Here is a 24,654-nt window from a genome sequence, read left to right on the forward strand (position 1 = left end):
AATAAAGAAATCTTTAAAAAAACAAAAACAAAAACCAAAAATGAATTAAAGCAATCCATCACATAAACCGGCAACGAAAAGGAAATAATCATCCCATTTGGGTTTGATACTTACATCAGATTTCCTTTGTGAATATCCTTTGTTTCCACCTTATAATGTGAACTGACTTATTTTCAGCCTCTACAAAAATTTGATTCTGGGATAGGATGTTACTCTTCACTAGGCAGATTCACAGATGAATTTGAATGTTTTCTGGATATCGTGTCTTTGTCTTCCTTGGTTTTCCTTTTCTTTCTTCCCTTTCCTTGTTTTCTTTGGGGGAGGGGGTTAAGTTAGCTGGAGTATATGCTCAAATGACTTTCCAAAAAAGGACATAGAGAAGCTAAAATTTTATTGATTAGATTATCTGAAATACCTTTGGTTCTCATACGAGATTAGATTTTCTAGCTTGAAACTATAAAACAACGTTCTTTACACCTTTTGATATCCTTCCTTCCTTGTTTCCTACTATCACTGTTAGTAAGTCTGAAGGTAATCTGATTTTTTGTTTTCTTATTTTTTATGTTTTGAAATTTTATAATACATTTTAATGTATGTTCTTTTACATCAAGTGAATCCTTAGTGAGTCTTTTCATTTCTGGAAATTTTTCTTGTAATGCATTTACTCTTTTTTTTTTTTTAAGATTTTATTTATTTGACACAGAGAGAGAGATCACAAGTAGGCAGAGAGGCAGAGAGAAAGGGGGAAGCAGGCTCCCCACCGAGCAGAGAGCCAGATGCAAAGCTCAATCCCAGGACCCTGAGATCATGACCTGAGCTGAGGGCAGAGGCTCAACCCACTGAGCACCCACAGGTGCCTCAATACATTTACTTTTTTTTTTTTTTAACTTTGGGGATTGATGCTTTTTTTTTCTTATTATATTTTCATATCCTTATGTTTAGTTCAACTTTCTAAAAGTTGTCTTTAATTTTTCCTTTCAGACTTCTTATTTTTCCTCTGCTTTATGTATGGTATATATAATTTATGAGCACTCTTTATTATATTATTCTCCCATGATTTCCCATTCCTGCTTCATAGATGCAACATATTTTTATTTCTCCAGGATACCGATTATAGTACATATATATTTACTGTGTCTCCATACATTGTCTTGATTCTTCATATTTACGTTTATACTATTTGTGCATTTGGCCTAGACCTAGGAGACTACCTTTACAAATTGTAAGGTAGGGATGGAAATGAGTAGGAGATATCTAGAAACACTTTATTTTTTTTTCTAAAGATTTATCTATTTGACAGGGATCACAAATAGGCAGAGAGGCAGGCAGAGAGAGAGGAAGGGAAGCAGGCTCCCCGCTGAGCAGAGAGCCCCTGGGACCACGACCCGAGCGGAAGGCAGAGGCTTCAAACCACCAAACGGCCCAGGCACTCCATATCTAGAAACACTTCAAAGTGAATTCTGAATTAGGTTTGGACATTGGAATAATAATTGTTACTCACTGGCAGATCTAGTGAAGCAATTAAAAATATTAGCAATGAATATGTAAATCAGAGGAAAATAATACTACCTGTAAATTATTTTAATTTGGCATTATAATATTTTTATTTTATATGTTTGTTATACTCAAATAGTTCTATTAAATTTTTAATGATTCTATTAAATTTGTGTAATTCTATTTTTTATAGAACTGCCTTGTTTTCTTTTTTCCTCAAAATTTCATCCTATGATAATCCCATCTTACTCTGCTTAGAGTAGTTTAAAACACACACACATACATGCTCATACAAAAATCAGCTCCCCAGAAAACACTATGAGGAAAATCTTTGGAGTGTACAGATATGATCTTTTGAGTGTATGCCCCAAATTGAGCATCAGAATGAATATACTTTTAATTATTATTACTGGTGGGGAAATTAGTATAGGGTGCTAGGGACTGGCAGAATTAATGAACACTTAGTAAAGTAGTGGTAAGCAAGGATACTTTGACTGTGACTAGAGAAAAAAAACATAAAACTTCCCAGAAAATAGAAATATTTCATGACAGAAAACTTACAAAATTAAAGAGTAAAATGTCAAGAATTTTCATTAAATGTGAGTAGCAGTGGTCAAAATTAATAAAAGCTCATTTCCTTTACGCTTCTCCAGGACTCGGTGCATACTGGTGTCATACATCTGGTGATATGACATATGAAGTACTAGTTAATATATTTTTACCTCCCTCCATAGTTTTTTCATCTGTAAAATGTGTATTATTCTTCCTACAGATGAGGGTTAAGTGAATATACTCAAAGTTCTTAGAAGAGTATTTGGCACATAATACTGCATAAACATTGGTTTTTATTATTGTTATTATTAATTTCTTCATTATGCCTGAAGATCTTCCCTCCCCCTCGACTGCCCCCAAATTCTGGACAGATACCAAAGTTATTATTTCCTAAGAGAAACTATCATGGGAAACAGATAAAAGAATCATTAGATTCTTGCATTTTAAATTCAAAGGTTTTGGTCTTAAACGTTATAAGCTAATTTGTGTCTATCCTTCTCCTCAAAAAAAAAAAAAAAAAAAAAAGGTATGTTAAAGTGCTGATCCCCAGAGTCTCAGAAAATACCATTTTGTGGAAATAGGGTTTTACAGAGATAATCAAGTTGACATAAAATCATTAGGCTGGACTCTAATCCAAAATGACTGGTGTCCTTACAAAAAGGGGAAATTTGGACATAGAGGCAGGCATGGTACAGAAGAAAGACTATGCCATGAGATGTAAGAAAACAGCATGGAAAGATGCAAACAGAGAATGCAGTTATGCTGCCACAAGCCCAAGAATGTCTGAGCTGCCAGAAGCTGGAAGAGGTAAGGAAGCAGCCTTCCCCTACAGATTTCAGAAGGAGCAGGGCCCTGCTGACACCTTGATTTAGGACTTCTACTGTGAGACAACAAATTTCTATTGGTGGGAGCCACGCTGTGTGGTATTTTGTTACTAGGAACCCTAGAAAACTAATCCATTATGTGTTAAGACAGAAAGATTTGAGAGGAAAACTTACAGAACCAGTTCATTACTGGCACAGCAGGAAGAGAGATGGAAGCAAAACTTTCGGGGGGCTGGAAAGGAAATTTGGGGAAAAGCAAGGGAACCCAATTGAAGAGGGTCCCTAATGGGGCCCCCTACATAGCTTGCTCACCTAGGATTAGTTTAAAACGTAGAGAGATGAGAAGTTGGAATATTCCAGTGGAGCAGACATTGCACCTCACTTGGCTGAAGCCCGCAGAGCACCTATGCTCCAAGAGATGAAAACAGTAATAAGAGATGGTAGTGTGGGGTACCTCAGATATGGGACTTTGTCAGTCACTTATAGCCCAGAGTGACCTGGAAGCCTGCTAGCTCTATTTCTTCCTCAAGGTTAGGAACAAAAGTTACCTGAGAGGTAGAGCTTACAAACCTGAGGTAACTAATGCCTATGAAAGGGGATGCTGCCATGCAAAATCAGATGGATGGTGTTTTGGGGACCAAAGGGGAAGGCGGGTATGTACATCCTGTATGTAGAATCATACAGAATTCTACACCTCATTGGATGCCCCCATAGAAAAGCAGGAGTCTGGGAACCATACTCTCCTTTCTCCACATAGGTAAGCATTCCTGGACTTAAACCATTCCCTGTGTAAGAAGATGGAAAAGGAAAACTGTACATTAGTTTATTATAAACTTGAAATCACTGGGAAAAGCCTCGAGTGACTCAGTCTACCTACCTCTAACTGATGAGATTTATTTTCTGCCATTAGGTAAAATATGGATGGAGTTAAACGCTAAGTAAATAACACTTCTTGAGCACATAGCTTGAAAATATGGTACCTGCTATATGTGACTCTTCATTATACAGAAGTTCCTTGATGGCAGGCGCTGTATGTTTTTATCTTTGTCTTTTCACAGCTAATATAGCTCTTAACATATATTAGGCTTCTCCATCAATATCAATATACTTTGACCAATTAATGACAAACTAATAAAATTATAGCTGTTTGCTCTAAAGTAAATATAAAAAGTCAAATAAAATGAAGAGTTTTCTTAGTTGACAAATATCTTCAAATAAACTGACAAAAATATTTTTCATTTTGCTTACGTATTGCATGCTTCAGTGTTCTTATAAGCAACGTTTTCTTAGTATTTTAAAGACACAGATAATAATTGATTTGAATTATCTCACATAAGGTGAATTTAACTGTTCCTCATGTCATATACACATGCCAAAATAATCCACAGATCTAAATTAGCTAGACCTCGCTAAAGTTTAGAATACTTTTCCACATTCAGATAACGTTTCTTGCAAATGTTTTACCAAAAGCAACACAAAGACTAACAGTAAATGTGTATTACACTGTTCTTTACTCACTCAGAAAATAATCCATCCAGCGAGAAGAACAAATTTTCAGGAGTCCAGCACAGACCACAAGAGAGATCTAAAAACATAATTTTCAAACTCATACTTGCAGGTTTTATGTTCATTGTAGTAGATTATGAGTGAATAACCTTTGTAAATGTATAAAAAATATTGGTGAGGTGCAAATAAGTGAGTAGGGAAAGAGTCTCTTTGTACATACTCATATGCAGAGAAATGTTACATTTTACCTTATGCTAAAGAATAATGAGGATGTTTTCCCTTTTGTTCAATTTTGTGTGTCTGCCAGTAGATGGCGGTACCATGTTGAATGCTGTCAGCCTTTTTTTTTTTTTTCCCCCCCCTCAAAGCTGTTTTCTGATATATGTTGGGTACCATAGAGTGAATCTCAGAACAGGAAGCGGAGGCATAAGCAGAGAGGATTCTGGAAAGGTCTCTTTGTTTTCTTGTCCACAGAGAAAGCAAAGAAAAAAAAATACTGTAATTAATTTGTAAATCTCTGTGGCCAAAAATCTGAACAACCGCAGAGGAAGACACCTTATACTCTAACCATCTTGGATACGGGGCTTTGTTATGCTGTGATCTGTAAAGCTCTGTTTTATCAGGTAAGCTGGCAAAACATTTAATTATCTGCACCATAGAATCTAGCCACCAGATCGTTTTTCTTACTTTAACTTGCTGCTATTTTTAACTTAATGCTGGTTTAGTGTAAATTACAGGAACCAAACTCATCATTTGATGGGTAAACTGCTTACTATTATATCCTTTATCTCTCAAAGGAAATAGAGCCTCTGTTAGAAATGGTGACTTATGGTAGAGACTAGGCATTACTGATCTCATGCTTTTGAGACATGCAGATTGTTATGATTCATTGCATTTAAGGAAAATATTTTTTATTGCACAAAGCTGACCTAATGGATTTCATGGTTGTACATCATCTATTTGAATGTCCAGTGTGCCTACTATTTTTTAAACATAAATGTATAGTGAAATTGGAACTATCATTCTTGTGCTTTAGTCTTTTATTTAACATCTTTGCAGGGTCCATGTGTATAGGGAGTGATAACAATATAGAGGTGTAATAACCTATTTTCATGGAGGGAAAAAGATAACCAATACTAACCATTAAAAAGAGACTTAGCTTTTAATGATAAAACGATCCCTATGTGTTCCATAATGTGTTATTTCTTTTATATTTTAATATGTTCTTTTTTATATTAAGTATTTATCTTTAAATTTATTGACTTAAAGGGAATTATATTTTCTTGAATTATCTCAGAAGCTTGATATATTTCTGTTTATTTTTTTCTGTGTACACTTAACAACTGGTTGTTATTATTATTATTAATTACCAGGGAGAGCCACTTCAGCTATTAAACAATTACTTACTTAAACTATAATATATATTTTATGTATTTTTCTTTAAAATATTTTATAGCAAACCACAAATTATGTATTCAGTTAGCAATTGCATATTTAGAATAAGAAATTATTCTTATAATTTGTAGGTATTAATTGAAAGAAGGGTTTTAAATATCATAAAGTCGTTATTTTTTAATACAACAGGTGGTGTAATGTAGCATATGAGGACAAAGATAAAGGCATAAGTGCTTGTAGGAATTTGCATGAAAAAATTTCAACACAACCACTCCAAGTAGTGTATGTCCTATGTGAAATAAAGACCTCTGATTTTAACCTGGGCTTCCAGTCTGTATGGTCAAAATGGCCTAAGGATAGAACTTGAGTATTTAAAAGCAATCGTAATTCCTAATGATATGGCAAAATATTGACTTCTCAATATTTTACACTGAGTATCAATTATACTCCCCCTAAACATAAAATAGTGGTTGCCTCAGAGAAAAGCCCTGAGTCTTGTGTATTTTGGAAGAACTTCTACCATAGGATATGAAGAAAACTGTTTCTTTGAAAAGGGTTCCCAGAAATGGATGTTAATTGGCTTCAGTGTATTGTATACTCCGTCCTTCTCTACAGGGGACTGCATTTGAGTAACTTTGTTCTATGTAAACACAAGAGCTGGTCTTGATTGAACTGTTTTACATTTATGAATCAATGTTTATATTTCAGCCTTCAATATCAGCAATTTTGTCAGTATAATTGCGATAATCACTTATTTGTCTATATATGTAGTCTGATGTGAAGAGTATATGCACACAGAGTTCTTCACAAAACTGGCTCTTAGAAAATTTTTGGAAATCAAACCTGTTTTGAGTAAGTGATATATCAAGTAAGTTTGGACATCTTACTCTCAAGAAGACTCTAACAGTGACTTCATTTGTAAGATCAAGAAAAATACTGTAATTTTCAGAAGACCAGCACAGACCACAAGAGAGATTTTTGCAAAACTCTACACGCAAGGTGTAAGGTAATCTAAAAACATAATTTCAAACAGATACTTGTAGGTTTTATGTTCACTGTAGTAGATTGTAAGTGAGTAAGATTTATTTAGTGAATAAGATTTATTTATTTTAGAGAGAGCACAAACAGAAGGGGCAGAGGAAAAAGGAGAAAGAAGCTAGAGCAGACTCTGTGCTGAGTGTGAAGCCCAACATGGGGCTTGATCTCACGACCCTGAGATCATGACCTGAGCCAAAACCCAAGAGTTGGACACTTAACCAACTGAGCCACCCAGGCGCCCCAAGTAAGACTGTACTGTAATTTAATGACGTAGTAGAGATAAATAAGCTGAGCATTGAACTGGAAGGCTCAATTTCTGATTCAAGTTCTGCTACTCATGAGCTATGTCACCTCAGAAAAGACACCATATATCACTGAAGTACATTTTCCTTGCCTGTATGGTTATTAGAATCAAAAATATATAAGAACACTTACTGTTTTTAAATTTTTATGGTTCTAATTTATCTGCATTTTCTTCAATTGATTTCTCAGCTTAACTGTAATATGATATATCTTTAACACATACTGAGTTGTATATTACCACTAATGTTGACAGTGGTAATATACACTATCTAAGGAGATAGAAAAATAGAGGACTAGAGATGTTTTAAGGTCCTTGGCCAATTCCTTCTGTGGTGGAAATGAACAGGAAGCAATATGGAGAAGTGAAGAAGAGCAGAGCTGACAGACTGAATCTTATATTCACTATTAAATGACAAAGTATTTAAACTTTCTAAGCCCCTATTACATCATCTATAAAATAGGAAGGAGGGCATCTAATGCTGCAGGACTGTGTAAATAAAGTGTCTGTTCGGTGTTTATTATATATCCTGGGACAGGACTGAATGCCCACCTTCCCCTTTTCCCCGGCCCCCCATTATTCGTGATGGTGATATAGTATCCACCACCACAACAGGAAGGACAGACTGAAACTGCCAAGAAATTCTGTAGCTGAAAATTATAATTCTCATCCCAGAAGAATGAAACAACAACAACGACAACAATAACAAATGTGCTCCCTACAATGATATCAATTAGTGTTAACATCCTGAGCATTTCCTGGGATTTTAAAAAACTTCCATAATACCTTCTAGAAAACCATTCTTTGGCCCAATGATATATTGCCATGACTCCACTTCAAAGGCTTTCTTTTTTTAACAAATCAGGGGCAAGGAGCTTTATTTCGCTTGTGCCTTAACAGACACACTTACCAGAAAAAAGTCCTCTTTGAAGATTCACAAAGAAAATTAAGGTTTCACCAAGCACATTTAAATACCCCAAAATTTCTACTATGGCCATCAAATTACGGAGCCTAAATCCCAGAAATGACTACATGTGTTGGCTATGTGATCAACACACAAACTCTCTCTTGCTTAAGTCCTATTAATGATACAATAAAAGGTGGAAAGGCAAATCGTGCCTGATGAAATTGTGAACATACTGAAAAACCTCTACTTCCCTCCAAAGGTTTTCTCTACATGCAGTTTTATGCTCTTGACAGCTCTGTGCTCCTGGGATCTTTGGGAGCTACAGCTGGCATGGCCATTCAGCACCCCAGGCCTCCTAATCCTGCCCTTCAGCCACCCTGGGCCTCTTTACATAGACTCAAGTAACTGCACTGTCATTTTCATCTTCATGGCAGGCAAGATGACTTAATGGGCTCATGACTAGACAGATGTGAGAAAGTTTGGGAGACTTAAAGATATGAGGGGAAGTTTTCTCAATTAAACTGTGCTCTGCCTGGAATTTGTGGGTTAGTCCGTCTGCCTTGATTCTAGGTAACTCCAGCTTTTGTGATTCCTTATCTTTAGGGTTGAAATTAACTGAAAGCACTCATAAATATAAGGATATGAAGACAAATGCAACTTTTTTCCCCACCAAAGAATGAACATGTCACTAGATAGTGAAATTTCTTTGTGTGAGTGGCCGTACAGATTACTTTTTCTCATTATCATTCACGTATAGGAATACTATGAACTCACTGAAGGTTGGGAATTAGGGCTTTGTCAGCTAAAAATATATTATTCATTATACCTTAATACTGATGGTTGTTTTCCAGATTTTCCAAAGCTATGAAGCTTAATTACCTACCTGCCCCTGAAATATAATTTAAGATATTAACAGTACACTTCTGCACTTTGGGGATCTATTTTTAAATTTTGATTAATTTCAACACTAAGTTGTCTTTTGTTCCACTTGAATTTTACCCCAGAAACAATTTTAATGGCAATTCAACAGAAAACCTGGTATCCGAACTGTTACTTCTTGAGGTAGATTTTTGTTTGAGGCAGTTAAAAAATTTGGGAAAGACAAAACCCAATTGGATTATTGCTTGTGCTGCAAGGTCATAATATTTATCTTTGATTAGGATGCTACTTTTTATTTCAGTTTTACCTGATGATATTTTTCACCCTGGGGTAGAGTTAACACATTCTTCAGATACATCTTAATGGAATATTAACAAGTGTAGATACCTATATCAGAGCAGAATAGTGTTAATTTTCTTTTACTTGATAATGTGGTAATAGAGAAAATCTGGCTCTCCTATTATGCAAAGACATACTTTGTTCTATGAACTGCCTGACAAGTATCAACTCTTGGGGTACCTAAAATTTGAAACTACACCCAGACGTATAATTAGCCACAGTAGAAAAATTCTTTAAAATTTGTATGAATGCCTCCTGGATACCGCAAGTTTTAATATGCCCTATTTATTGATTTTTTTTTTATACTCTATCTCTTTTCTTCAGGATTTGAAGTGATAAAGGACCTCATAGAAAGAGTTTTAAAGATATATGACTAGAGAATAACTTCAAAGTAGCTTATGAGAAGGGTTTACAATGTTAAATATATGTATTCCGTACAAATACAGTGCATATAAACATATGCTAGTTGGTGGTTTGGATAAGGGAATTCTCAGGGGTTGTTTCAGTTCAGAGAAACCTTTTAAAAGTCTGGAGTTATTTCTGTAATAATTGAATTAGGTTTTCATCCTTTTGGAGACTGCACATAGGGAGCCCTTCATGTGATTAAGCTCTGTGCTGGCGCAAAGTGAAAGAAATGATGGTCCTTAAATTATTAAACGGTGGTTGAATATTGTTTTATTCAATGGGTGAATTCAAAGATGGGAAGTCACTCTTTAAATAACTTTGGCCATCTTCTGCCAAGAAGCTCACTTTGGGGAATTTTAATCTCCTAATATTCAGAATATTCTTACTCGGGCTGTACAGAACATTGTGTCCTTTCCTTTCCCAAGAGCTCTGACTGGAATAATTCACTAAATCCCAGTTATTATTGCTAAGTGACATTGTGATTTTGATCTAGAACCCAAAATATTCTTGCATAGGGCTTAACAGGACACATTTTAAGGGCTTAAGCCTCTAGTTAAGAACCAGTCATCTGTTAGTTTCTCTGTCTCCTCGGTGTTTTTGCTTGTGACATTTATTTTTCTCTCTGTAAATTATTTTTGTCCTACCTAATGAAGTGTTGAGCACTTTCTTTTCATGGAACTTATATCATGTTGGAAATAACCTTGCAAATAAATTCTTAAGGAAACAACTCCAAATTTCTACATAAGCAGAGTGGGTAAAAAAAAGAGTGAAGCTAGCCAGGTTGAGAGTACAGAACTGGACAGTCATAAACAACCGTATCCTTTCCAAGAACGGGAAGTCCCATCTTAGGGCTAGGAGACTGATGAATCAAACGATTTCTCCAAAAAAGCAAATTTTTATTAAAAATCTCCCTCTTGCTGTCAAATAAATAAATAAAATCTTTAATAAAAAAATCTCCCTCTTATTAAATGTTGTCATCTATTTCAAATTATTTACAATACTGGTATATCCAACAAAACATACCTATAGGCAGGATATGGCCAAGGGGTTTGGCCAAGTTTTTTTGTTTTGTTTTGTTTTGTTTTGTTTTTGCCAGTCCAACCAGTATTTTCACCAGTGAGGAAAAATAAATCCGATGGAGAGGAAATGGCTTGACTGCATTTCAAGGCACAGCCACAATAACACTCATATTTTTTATCTACTACTCCAGGCCTCAACCAACTGCCTGTAATTTTCCTATTACATTCATTTCAAACCATTGAATATTCTGTGCATTGCCTTCCATATTTCTGTTTTTCCTGCTGATATTTAAGTCATCAAATTTTACTTATCATCATAAATCCTTTTTTAGCCCAGTTGTTGTTATTAGTGTGGCTATCATGTTACTGCTATGATAGTTGACATAATATGTAATATTCCCACTTCTGCCCTGTTCTGAAACTACTGAAATCTGTCTTTGAATTAAAATTCAAAAATCAATCCTTTAATAGGATATTTACATGTTCTTGAGTCCCGTATGGTCTCAAAGTTCTAAAATATCATATTAAATGATCTTTAATCGTAGTTAACAATGATTATAGTTCAAGTAAATCCATTCTTAACATTAGTTTTCAACCACTCTGTTGGGGTCCACTACCAATCTATTTATACCAAAAATTAAAGTATATTATTTTATCAGCTTTGGAAGAACAGACAAAAGTATAATTCACAATCATATTGCATTCTCTTTCATTGACATAAAAATTTGGTAGCATTAAATAAGAATACAAAACAGATACATGCTCCTGGAATGACAACTTCTTGGCCAGTAAATGAAAAATCGGGGCGGGGGGGAGCAAAATGAGAAATGACAAAAATTAGATTTTTAAAACCTCATTAATAAAAATGACAGAAGAAAAGAACAGTTGAAGGGAAATAGATATGCAAACATTCTGAGAAAAAAACGAAAAAGGTACAACATGATAAGCTTTAGCTGCACACTGGATTCACCTGGGAAGCTTAAAAAGAGCAATGCTGGCTCCACGTTAGACCAATTCAATTATATTCTCTGGGGCTGAGCCTGGGTTTCAGTGTTTGTTTAAAAGCTCTGCTAGTGTAGTTCAAATATGTGGCCAGGTTTGAAAACCAGTTGACTGAAGGAAGGCAGAGAAAAATAAGAGAAGCTAATGAAAGTTTGGCTAGTGAAGTAAAAGAGAGCTGAGAAATGACTTTCAAAATAATTTGAAAATTCTAGTAAGTGGGCATGTTAGGTAAAGAGACTATGCAAATACTTAGGAAAATAACAAAAAATACATTCGTGTCCACTTCTTCCTTGGTTAGCAAGGCTGGTATTTATTCTATATGTTTAAGCAGTTTTATATTTCAAATTGCTAATTTCCTACCCTAACCTTTATCTGAAAGTTGACCCAGCTGCTGGCTATGGTATATTTTGCAAGTTAACAATACAAACAATTGTGCATGCTCAGAAATAAGCATCTGTGAATTGCAGTTTGTACAACCAGAGATTCACTCTCTTTTTATTCTGTAACTCATAAATTGTTCCTTTGAAAATTAAGTCTTAAATAATCAAATAAGAGTTTCTATTGAAAGATACTCTTTGAATGTCCAGGTCATCCAACTGGGAAAACACACACACACACACACACACACATTGATTTCTATTTTTTGAAACAGCAACTGTGACAGATTGAGAAGAAAGGCAGACCAGTAAACCAACAAATTTCTTAAATTCAAAACGCATTTAAAAGTGTATTTTCCAGAAAGCGATATTTATAAGAAAGAAATGAATTAACCTAATAGCTAAGTGGAATTAATAATGAATTGTATTTCTTAAAAGGAATTCCATTACTAAGATGAGTCAGCTTTTTTCAACTCTTTAAGAAGACATTTGCAGGGTTAACAACCCAGTTGTTTTTTTATGTTGGCTTCTTGCAGTGCAGTCCTTTCCACAGCTGGGAAGAGACTGCGGTAGCCTTTAATAAAACAATCTTCTATGGTCTCCAGGGCAAATTATACCCCAAAGTCTTTCCTCTAGATAAACATCATTTAATATTTACTACTTAACTCTGTTTTCTTCACAATCTCTACCATTCTGTCAACCTGGTCAGTAAAATTACCCCATAGAGAAAAGATCTGTTAAATCTCAAGATGAGAATATCCATATTTTAAGGCAGGAGGCTGGTGCTTCTATAGTAAACTGAAGAAATACAACATCATGTTTGAGGCTAGATTTATGATGGATGTCTGTGAAACAGTGCCTGGGATCATAAACTGGGATCGGATCATTTACTTAAAAATAATTGATGTGCTATCTTTCCATACAAAGTACCTGGGTAGTAAATAATGAAAATATAAAAACAAACCAGGGAAATGTTAATAAGAATTAAAGCCTGAACCAGAGAAGAAATGTTTTTCAGAGAAGGGTCACCTTAAATTATTCTATGAGTATAGAAAGTGAAAAATTTATGGTTGATATAAACATTCCCTCCACCAACATGGTGACAACTGTGATAACTAACGTGATTCTTTGGGGAAAAGCATTTTAACATGTCATTCAAAAGCATTTAGTACAATTGAAAAGGGAAAGAGTAATGCTTAGGAGTAAATAAAAAGTGGCAGAGCACATCCACGTTGTGATGCAGATCTTTATGCAAATTAACACAAAGGAGTTAAGCTACACCACCAAAGCCACAAAAGTGAGCTCTCTCTCATACCTTTGTTAGACATGTTGTTTACTAGGTGTCTTAAAATTACTCGAAGACACTATAAGGCATGTTTCTTTTAAACATCCAATAAATGTACAATAGCGATGACATGTCTCAGATAACATACTATGAGATCAACTTAATCATAAAAAAATACACATTTTTTTTCAACAATCCATATCCCTCAGGAAAGCTAAATTTAGAGAATTTTATGCCTGAGAAAATATTTTCTATTTATTCTCTTGAATTCGTCTCGAATAAAAAGTCTCAGGGCTAAATATTTAAAGCAATTAAAAGGCACACTTAATGTGGGGTCTCTTTGAACCTTCACAACCAGTTTTTTTGTAAACCTAGAATGGCTCTAAAAAGAGAGAGTCTACTAATTTTTTAAAAAGGGGGTGACTTGAAGAATTAGTGAATTCAATGCCCAATAATGCAGAAGCAATTTTATCAGAATCCTGAATGACCCACGTCTTTGAGATAACTCAGGGGGCACACATGGAACACTGAAGGAACGCAACAGATTCCAGTTCTGTCCTTCCTAGCATCTTCTCCCTTTAGCTTTTACATTTCTCCTTGTGATTGTTGTCCTCTCTAGCCAGGGCCTTACTTGCTAGATCTTCCACCCTGGGGAGAACTAGGATGGACAAGCTACACCCATCTTGGCTCTCATTAGCAGTTTGGTTGCTGCAAATCCTTGCCTGAAATACAAGCTTGCATCACATGTAATTTTTTCTTACCTGTGGCATTCTGGTTGTCTTTAGCCTCAACAGAACTGAGCACTGAACAGCATCCTTCCTGCCTTTACATGCAGAGACCTTCCACTGTGTGTTCCTGCTGCAGTAAGTGGCATCATTGACACCTAAATCAGGGCACTGCACTCAGGCCCTTGCTCTAATTTTGGTGCCAATGATGTGCTCAGTGGCTGGAAAAAAACATTGACTTTTTGGGACCTGAATTCAGATCCTAGAAAAATATTTTCAGCTTCTCTTTACTTCAAAAGCCCCTATTTTGGCAGGATGCAGTTGTGGAGGGGAATTTAACCAAGTGACTTGTCATATTCACTGAAAACTAGACAATGTTTTGTGAGTTTTTTTTTTAAGATTTTTTTATTATTTGTCAGAGAGAGAGAGAGAGCGTGAACACAGGCAGACAGAATGGCAGGCAGAGGCAGAGGGAGAAGCAGACTCCCTGCCGAGCAAGGAGCCCGATGTGGGACTTGATCCCAACTCTGGGATCATGACCTGAGCCGAAGGCAGCTGCTTAACCAACTGAGCCACCCAGGCGTCCCATGTTTTTTTTTTTGTTTTTTTTTTTTGTTTTTTTTTTAGTTTTTTTTTTTTTTTTTTTTTTTTTAAACTGCTATTTGTATAAATCTCTCATCTAGGAAGAAATTACATATATGAGTTACATAAAGAAAACTTACATGAAGAAATCATGTATACAGAATTGAATTGAACATATAGATTTAGAAGGATGTAAGGGGTAGCTCTTTTCAGCAACCAACTGCCCAGCTATGTTGTACTCAAGGCATTCATAATATTAGTTTATCAAAAAAAACATGGTTTAAATCTGATCAAGCCCTTACCTCATGAAAGTATTCTGAAATGAAAATAGCCTCTAACAGGTATAGTCCAGCCTAGCTCACTTACATGATTAGTCCAATATTCAATAATCCTTGCTCAGAGTACAGGACTATTGCTGTATCCATCATTCCTTCCCAGACAGATGGATGTTGGAGTGTATCTGATACTGAGTTTCAGAGTCTGGACACTAGAACTAGAGTTTTAGAAACCAAAGAGGCACTACAAATGAGCTAGTCAATTTTCCTCCTCTACATCTCTTTTGTAGATATGGACAATGAACACCTAAGATTTGAGCGTTCAATATTTCATAGCAAGTGATGGCAAGCACACTTGTATCTAGAATACAGGTTCTTTGAAATACAGCTTCCATTCTCCTCTTGTTTTCCTCCCTCTTCCTTACCTTTTCATTAAGTCTTGTTTCTAAAAAGATTAAGCACAGCAAACTTTTCCATTATGTTACACTGTCTTCTGTGGTACCATCTTAGGATGATTAGAGTGTAAGGCATTATAATCATCTATTCCTGGGGCATGCTGAATAGAGAAGGTCCCTCACCTGGCTGAGTTCTGATGGATGAAGAATCACATGACAGTCAAAACTCAGCCCTGCCTAAATCAACCTGTGCTGCAGTGGAGTTTACCCGCAGAAGTGATCTGAAGGCAGTGATTACAACTTCTCTGCTCCAGGCTAGATAAATTTCAGTCCTCTGTATTTTAAACCTCAAAGGAATGCAGGTAACATGTAGAAAAGTAAGCACCACCATCTTGAACGAACGCAAGTTGTACCTCAAGATCCTTGTTCTAAGTTCCCTCAGGTTGCCAAGTGAAAAAGGCAATCAACTCTTAACACTCGGTTGTGAAAACAGTGTGCTGTCATTTTGATTACAGTCAGTAAACAGTCTGTGGTTGCCTGGAAAGAAGCTGCCTAAAGCACACGGCACCAGCAAGCAGTAGGAGAAACGTGGCTGAGGGCAACTCAGAGGGCTCTCCGTTATGGCTAAAGCAGCACTAATGTTACCCTGATGTTAGCGATCAAGGATTTATTATTGGTCTGAGAATGCTGTTTGCTTTCTGTTTGCCATGATGCCAATTTATTTCAAAATAGAAAGCTTTCTATAATTCTGCTATATTCAGATTGAAATGTGGTTTCCTCTCCAGAAACACATGTGCCACAGGCACACACCCACACAAAATATTTGCTTATGGACAAAGTAACTTCTTCACTATAGCGTTTCTTGGTCCCAAATCCTCTGACATAAGGACAAAGACAACAATCTGACCAAGTAAAATAGAAAAATTATCCATCCAGAGAAAGCCCCCCCACCCTTTTTGAGCATCAGAAAAGAGGATGGCCTCCCTTTTTACTTTTTAACTCATGTGTTGGTTCATGGGTTTCATCATTTGGAGGAGGATTGGGGGCAGGGGGTGGGAAGGAGAAAGGGCTATACCAGACCAGCACTACTCAATAGAAATATAGTGAGTCCTAAAATGTACTTGGAGATTTTCTAGGTGCTAAAAAAAAAAAAAAAAAGGCAAAATAAACAAGGGAAATTAATGTTATTGATGCTATGTTTTATTTAAGCCCAAATGCCCCAAATACTATCATTTCAAGATTTGGCACTAGCCACATTTCAAGTGCTCAATTCCTGCATCTGGCCAGTGGCTACTACACTGGACAGGGCATTTGTAAAATTTGTAACTTCCTGCTTACTAGTAGCTAATCAATAAAATCTTTATTGACTCAAGGAATTTAACAGTGATGTTGAAACATAATAATCCTTATTCCTCAAGGAACTTAATACATAAAGGTAGAAGCAATAAGGCACATCCTTAAGAACAACAGAAGATAGAATATTGTAATTATTATATGAATTTTAAAGACAATATGTGTGTGCTCTGGGAGTTTAGAGAAATGCAAAATCACTTCTGGCTTTGGAGTGAAGGTAGGATTTTAACAGGCAATGACTGGTGGTGAACGATATTTCAGGCAGAAGGAATGTTTTTGAAAGCCCGAGGCCAGAGACTGGGAACTTTCAGGGAATGGCAAATAGATCAGTTTGACTAGAGAAGAGCATATATATAGGAAAGTATGTAAGATGAAACTTCAGAAACAGATGGTAAAATATTTTTAGAGAGAGAGAGAGACTCTGATTACTTTTTCTAAAGAAAAACAACACTGGATTTGATAGCACCGTTTACTAGCCATGCAATCTTGGACAAGTTACTTATCCTCTCCGGACCTTATAGCTCCTTTATCTGCAAAATGAGGGCAATAATCACATTTATCTCATAGGGCTATTGTGAAGATTAAATGAGCTAATCAGTGCCTATCGCACAGTAAGTGCTTAATGTTCTTTATTATCATTATTATTTCTTCTTGAAGGCATTCTGGAGTGGGGAATTCTTTGAGTAAAGCATTCAGTCTTCATTTTGCTTTGTTTTAAAGAGAGTCTAGTAAGCTTAGCCTATTTATACAATTACCTTTGAGGTAAACAAGATTTCAATGCATGTATTTTGATCTAGATTAAAGAGGACTACATAATTAGGAAATAGAGTATCCATAGAGAATTTGGCTTTCATTGCTGTCTTTTTGTTTCATCTTGTTAATGGTTGTGTGATACAAAACTAAGTTACTTTATTTACTTGACCAATCTCCCATTAGCAGACATTTCAGTTTTTTCTAGGCTTTGTTATTATAAAATGTGCTGCCATGAGTAGAACACAAGCCTTTTTAAAGGGTACTTGTAGGTTGAAATAAAAATTACTAATCTGGGGGAGGAAACCAAAATTAAAAATCTGTTTATTCAAAAACATGTCTGCTGAGCACCTACTATGTGTCATACACTGTTCTAAGTACTTGGTTTTCACCAGTGAACAAAATAGGCCAAGAAAGGTCAATACTCTGCAAGGCTTATATTCTACCCAGGAGAGACAGAACATGAATAATAAACATTACAAATAAGTAAATTATGTAGCACATAATGAGGTGACATGCTTTAGAAACCAAAAGAATGTGGTAAGAAGCTGGAGGGGTAGCATAGTAGGCCTCTTTGAGAAGGTAAATGTTTGTCTACGGCCATACCACCCTGAACGTGCCTGATCTTGTCTGAGAAGGTAAATGTTTGGCCAAGACCTAAAAGAGATGGGGGAGTTGGGCACTCATCTACCTAGAGAAAGAACATTCCTGAGAGAGGGAACAGTATATCTGTGCCTGGAAGCTGCAGAAGACAGACAGAAGCTAAGCTTGACTAAGAAGCAGTGAGGGAAGGGGAGAGCAGGAGGAGATGAACTCAGCTAGGTAACTGTAAACCCGTATCATAAGGCCTGATAGGCAACTGTAAGGAGTTTGGCCTTTTCTCTGGGCAACTCCTGAACGCTTCTGGTCAGAGGAATGACATGATTTGATTTCCATTTTTCCCAAATTGCTCTGACTGCTGGTGAAAATAGTCTGGGAGCAGGGAGACAGGAAGCTATTGCCGGCTTTTGTGAAATACTGCCATAAATCATTCCAAGGTTCTGGGTTCAGAGGAATTACACCACAAGACATTAAATGAATGAAAAAATGAGACTGAAGAAGCTATGACTGTCCTCTCTGAGAGATCCTAAAAATGAAAGCAATATTAATGGCACATATATTTCTAACTTCAAAAAGCAAATAAATAAAATTATGGTTTCTGCAAGCCAGTCATTGTCCAAGTGTGATTACTGGGACAGAAGCACCAGCATCATCTGTGTGCTTGTTAGAAATGCAAAAATGCCTCACTCCTATCAATAGACTCAACTACTCTGGGGTGAGGCCTGGCAAGCTGGGTTTAAACAAAAAGCCTTCTAGGTGACTCTCATGCTAACTATGAAGAGCCACTATTATAAACTTAAATGGTGAAAATAGATGGACTGACAGATCCTTTTCAATTTTAGGATACTGGATTTCCAAGTTTAATTTTTAACATTTATTTTCATAATAAAATGAAGTATATTCCTTGAGAAAAATAATTCATTGTAAGAAGCATAGACTCAGTCTGAGGGTTTTGAAGGGAAGGGGGTGGGAGGTTGGGGGAGCCAGGTGGTGGGTATTATGGAGGGCACATATTGCATGGAGCACTGGGTGTGGTGCATAAACAATGAATTCTGTTACACTGAAAAGAAATTAAATTTAAAAAAAAAGAAGCATAGACTCAGGCTCACGAACAAATAAATCTTTTAAATCTTGTAGAAAATTTTGACATTTATTATATCCCATCTCTTTATACAAATATGATGGGAAGTGGTATATTATTTTTTAAGTCTATATGCAATAGGAAGTTGAAGACAAGGAGAATGGACAAAATGGAGGTGATAAACTTGTTAAGACTGTGGATTAATGAAGTTACTCTTTTGGAATATACATTTAGCTCTGGGCCTCCTGGACTCAACATTTTTAGAGGAAGGCAGGAATGAATTTTATAGAACTCAGAGAAACAGATATCAGATTTTAGGTTAATGTGAATCACCATGAAGTCTCCTGATGGTCAAATCTGATCTAGGAGAATCTTTGGAGTACATAGAGGAGTGGATGTATGGTTTACTTTATAGACAAACTTCTGTGTTTCATTTCATAGTATCTTGGTGATTTGGCCATTTGGAATTGTCCCCTTGATAAGGGCCTCAAGTCTTAAAACCAAATGAGCAGCTGGTAGGATAGGATGATTACAGACATTGGAGAGCCAACCAGCATTCCCACCCAGATGGAAGGCTGCCTCTTCCCTGTGGGGAAATGCTGCCAGAGACCGGCTGGCAATATCTTTGAGTTCCTCAATAAGAGGCTTTGGATCTGCTTCAGCCTTTGCACAAAGAGCTAACCAAGTCCCCAGAGTTTCAAAGCTAATGCTTGACAGAAATGGTTTTGATCTGGAAAATTCTAAGACAGGTACATCATATTATGAGTATAAAGGAAGATGGATGTACTGAAGGTTAAATGGTGAAAAACAGTGAAAAGATAAACTAAAGAGGAAAAATGATTGTCAAAACCAATGAACCTGGAATAAGAAAAATAATTTTTAAATTACTGGGACTAGGTCTTAAAGAATAAATAGAATAGATAAACTAAAATACCACAAAAAAAGGAATATAAACAATTAAACTCACCTCTATAAAATTCAGTTGTTGACATTAGTATTACAATTAATAACATTAATATAAATTCGTTAAGAAAATTAAAATCAAAGCAGCCTTGTCCAATTTTCGTCAGCTGGTGACGCCTCCCCTTTTCGGGGTAAAGCCTTATTGCATTCTTTGATCTATCACTTCCTCATCTGTAGCATGAACTTTCCCTTAATTTCCAAAATGCTGATATTCTATGAAGATGATTTCAAACTTTGGGGGCGCTCTCCTGGGCCAATACTTGTATTAGATAATCTGAAAGTAAAGTTTCTGAACTGTCTTATTTCAGTAAGTTTTTAATGGATTTCACCAAGTTCAACTAATTTTAGCCATTTGTAGAAGATTTATTTGATTTAACCTCGTTTGGCTCTTTTGTGCAATTACATTCAGGACATCTGGTAAGCATGTTACCCAGTGTCCCTTGTGTTATGTCCTAAGCAAGATTTCTTTTCCAGGTTTAGTTCTCAGAGAAAGTTTGTCTTTTTATACGCAGCTATTAGGAATTGTTTTTGTTTTTTCCTAAATCTAGTGTGCTTCCACTTTTTCTTGCCTACTGGGAACATTAGAGCTGAATTCCAGCTTTATTGTGTAAAGTACCTGTCTCTAATTTCTAGTAACCTTGGTTCATTTCCTTAAGAGCAGCTTCCTCAAATTGTAATCCATGTGCTACATGCACCAGTTTCATTTAGGGAGCTTGTTAAAATGCAGATCTCCTGGCCGTGCCCCAGACCAACTTTTTCAGAATTTCCAGAGACTGAACCCAGAAATCTGCATCTTTGACAAGTACCCCAAATGTCTCCTATGCTCACTGAAGTTCAAAACTACTTTAAGGAATCCTCATGCTCTAAATAACTAGATTAGGCCAATTTTGTATTGGTGAATCTGTAAGCCATGGTCTGCTTTTAAAGATGACTGAGAAGAGATCTTAATAAGACACAATGCCATTTGAAGTAGGAGGCCTAAATGGGAGCGTGAGGCCATATACAGAAATCACTACTATTCCCCATGTGTATTTGGGGTTGGCAAATCTTTCCTATCTGGAGTCCAGGCCATAGGCTATATTTTCTCTGATCCATCAATCAGTGATTTTCACAATAGAGAGAGGAGAGAGAATTCAAGCAAATCAGAACTTTTAGGGATGTTTTCTCAAACCACTTTCCTGTTCCTCCTTAACTCCTTGGTTTCCATGGATATACACCTTCCCTACTTTTTTTTTTTTTTTTTAAGATTTTATTTATTTATTTGACAGAGAGAGATCACAAGCAGGCAGAGAGGCAGGCTGAGAGAGGAGCAAGCAGGCTCCCTGCAGAGCAGAGAGAGGAAGGGAAGCAGGCCCCCTGCTGAGCAGAGAGCCTGACGCAGGACTTGATCCCAGGACCCTGAGATCATGACCTAAGCCGAAGGCAGTGGCTTAACCCACTGAGCCACCCAGGCGCCCTCACCTTCCCTACCTTATACCCCTCCCTGTTCCCATACTAAAAGATGATAAATATTTTGGAAATATATCTAAATTGATATTCTGGTTTTTCAATATCATGCTCATTATATGTCAGGCTGGAGATTAAGGTATTTAAACCCAGTTACCTGTGTTCTGGGGAGGAGAGGCAGCATTTATTAAGTTTGTGGCTGTAAAGTAGAGGGAACATTTATCGAAGGGCTATACATTTATTTAACAAATCATTATTTCAAGCTCCAATGCATGGGTCTGTCTGATGTGTGTTATTAGTAGTACAGTAACAGCTCTAAGACTATTATTACTATTATTGCTTCTTCCTTTTTTTTTAAAAGATTATTTTATTTTATTTATTCAACAGAGAGAGAGACAGCAAGAGAGAGAACGTAAGCAGAGGGGAGTGGGAGAGGGAGAAGCAGGCTTCCCACAGAGTAGGGAGCCGTATGCAGGGCTCGATCCTAGGACACTGGAGGGTCAGAACGGAAGACAGACACTTAAAGACTGAGCCATCCAGGCACCCCGACGTATTTTTACTTCTAATATTACTAAAACCTCTTGCTTTTATGGGAAATCTACTTTTGCCAGCTCTTGTATGAATGACTTACAGCCGTGTGCATGTGTGTGTGTATGTGTATGAAATATAGATCTCATTTAGTTCTAACAACAACCCTGTTTCACGAGGTATTGAAATCCCCATTGTCTGATAGGGAACTAAAAACTGGATTGGTTGGGTAACATGTTCAATGTGACCTAGCTACTGAAAGACAGAGCTAGATCTGTGCTATTACCAAATGAAAGGTAAGAGAGGAGGCAGAGGGAAAGTCATAAAGGTGCCGGCATACTATAAGTCACCTAAGGCCACTGACAATTTTTAATAAGGGTAGAATATGTGTTTTAGAAAGATCATTTTGATGACAGTAAAGAAAAGATTGGTGGCTTAGGAATGAGTTCACATCTGAAGACAAAATTTTTTTTTTTTTTTTTTAAGATTTTATTTATTTATTTGACAGAGAGAAATCACAAGTAGTCGGAGAGGCAGGCAGAGAGAGAGAGACGGAAGCAGGCTCCCCGCCGAGCAGAGAGCCCGATGCGGGACTCGATCCCAGGACGCTGAGATCATGACCTGAGCCGAAGGCAGCGGCTCAACCCACTGAGCCACCCAGGCGCCCCTGAAGACAAAATTTTAAAAGACAGTGTATAAAAGAAAAAGATGAGATTTAATGGTTTTGTTTATTTGTCATAGTAAATTGTAAAGGGAGATTTATTGGTGAGAATCCATTACCAATTTGGCTTATGAGCATTGACTAAGTGAACTGATGTAAACATTGTTTTAAATATCAATTGCTGATTTTAAAATTACATATATTGTCTTTCAAAAATAATGACCAGTTTAACTGGGCTAAGTTATTGCTAACAGTTATAGTTGAAAGGAATATGAAATCAGACTGTTATACTTAGGTTAATATTATGTCTTGGCTTAGCATGCTAGTTTTTTATTTCTGTCTAAAATTTACTCTTAGAAGCCACTGAATAAGGCTTATTGGTCTTATCTTAGCCAGCCAGTCAGATGGGGTTTTAGGTGGAGAGGAAAAGGAGCGAAAAACAAACTAGAATAATGACCCACAATACCAATGTGGACCACACACTCCACTGGTCTTCCTCTTTGGTCTTTTTTTTTTTTTTAAAGATTTTATTTATTTATTTGACAGACAGAGATCACGAGGAGGCAGAGAGAGAGGGGGAAGCAGGCTCCTTGCTGAGCAGAGAGCCCGATGCGGGACTCGATCCCAGGACCCTGGGATCATGACCTGAGCCGAAGGCAGAGGCTTTAACCCACTGAGCCACCTGGGCACCCCTTGTTTGGTCTTTTGAAGAAAGAAAGAAAGAGAGAGAGAGAAAGAAAGAAAGAAAGGAAGAAAGAAAGAAAGAAAGAAAAAAAGAAAGAAAGAAGGGGTGCAAAGAGGGAAGAAGGAAGAAAGAAAGTAGAAAGTAGAAAGATGCTCTGGAGCTCTGGCATGTTCAGAAAGAGTAATTAAATCAAGGCTGCCCAAGAGGCCCATCCCCCACCCCAGGATTCTGGCAGTGGTTCCTGGCCCCATCCTTCCTTGAGCACATCAGGGCTTTCAGATGCAGACCCAGACCCAGAGCACCCATTTCAACCCAAATGCCAAAGATGCTAGAATAACTTCACCTGTTTCCCTTTCTACACAGATTATGCAGCAAGAAAGCTGACAGAAGTCGCAACAGAGTTCATCAGGAATGAGATATCTGTCAAGGATTTGTGGCGGAGTGGCTTACAGGAATAAAAATACAGAATCTCTTCTAGAGACAAATGAGATAATTCCCAGAAGTGGCCTGAAGTTTTTCCAGAAGAACGTGCTGTAATTATCTAAGGTATCTGAACTACCAGTGGGTATAAATTTGTGTTTGTGAAGGTAAACTAAAATCTCTATCAGCTAACAAGGTCAGCTGTTTCAGGGGATAGGAGGCAAAAGACTGATTACCTCCCTTCCTGCTAGTTTGTTCCTCCAAAGAGGCAAACTCTTAGAAACATGGCAGAGATGACCTACAAGAGTGGAATCGTGCCAAAGGCTATTAATTTAAGAAAGAGAAATTAACCTAACTTTTTATTTCTTTTTCTTTTAAAAGAGACATGCATTCTGTACATTTAGTAAACTAACCAGGGCTATATTTACACGCATTTTATCATATTTATTTGGTGATTGGATGCATAGCTCGCCTGTTTGCATGGGGTAAAGGACATCCAAATATGTGGTTAGTATTTATTTGATTGTAAGGTGGTTTCTGAACTGGTCAAGTTTTTGTACCAACCAAGGAGTATTTACTTGTCTGCTGTATCATCTGCAACTAACTAGAAATACTGTCTAAAACTGTCTTAGTCAAGAAAGATGCTTATTGAATATAACAAGAAGTGCAGAGGTTGTTTGGGTCCAAGGGCTGAGCGACCCATCAAGAGCCCAGGGATAGATCTGTCTCTGTGATCTGACACCCTCAGTGTGTCAGTTTTACCCTCAGAATGGCATCCCTTCTGGATATAAGTTGACTAAAGTAGTCCCAGTATCATTCCTCAATGCAATAAGGTCCAGGAACAGAATTCTGTCCCTCCTTGTCTCT

General features: G+C 36.8%; 1 protein-coding gene across 1 annotated transcript in view; it reads left to right on the forward strand.

Moving 5' to 3' along the window:
- Positions 1 to 4,783: 4,783 nt before the first annotated feature.
- The window catches only part of LOC131827148 (sodium channel protein type 3 subunit alpha), a 108,718-nt gene continuing 88,847 nt past the window's right edge, over positions 4,784 to 24,654 (forward strand). The window contains exons 1-2 of the mRNA XM_059167145.1: positions 4,784 to 4,999; positions 23,731 to 23,913. The gene's annotated coding sequence lies outside the window, so the exon portion shown is untranslated. The remainder of the gene's footprint in view (positions 5,000 to 23,730; positions 23,914 to 24,654) is intronic.

The sequence above is a fragment of the Mustela lutreola genome, chromosome 3 (assembly GCF_030435805.1).
Source record: "Mustela lutreola isolate mMusLut2 chromosome 3, mMusLut2.pri, whole genome shotgun sequence".
Lineage (NCBI taxonomy): Eukaryota > Metazoa > Chordata > Mammalia > Carnivora > Mustelidae > Mustela > Mustela lutreola.